The sequence below is a fragment of the Trypanosoma theileri genome, assembly GCF_002087225.1.
Source record: "Trypanosoma theileri isolate Edinburgh chromosome Unknown TM35_Tth_194_V1, whole genome shotgun sequence".
Lineage (NCBI taxonomy): Eukaryota > Euglenozoa > Kinetoplastea > Trypanosomatida > Trypanosomatidae > Trypanosoma > Trypanosoma theileri.
The window spans coordinates 4086-4399 of NW_021640036.1; positions in this window are offsets into that span (position 1 = coordinate 4086).

A 314-nucleotide genomic window follows, 5' to 3' on the forward strand; every position below is an offset into this window, starting at 1 on the left:
TTCTGTTTGCATATCAGTTGGATTTTCCTTTTTATTATTTTTGTTATTATTATTTTTCCCTTCGCTTCTCTGAGTGAGTATATATATATATATATTGCTAGTTAGTGATCATTTTTCTCTTATTCATATCTTTTCTTTTTTTTTTTTTTATTCACTGTAGTGATGATTATGATGATGATAATATTTCTTATATTATCTCTTTATTTATTTATTTTCCTTCTTTCTTTCTTTCTTTCGATCGATTTATGCATCTATCTATCTATCTAACTATGTGTATCTGTGCGTGGGTAGGTAGACATCAAGAGAAGAAAAAA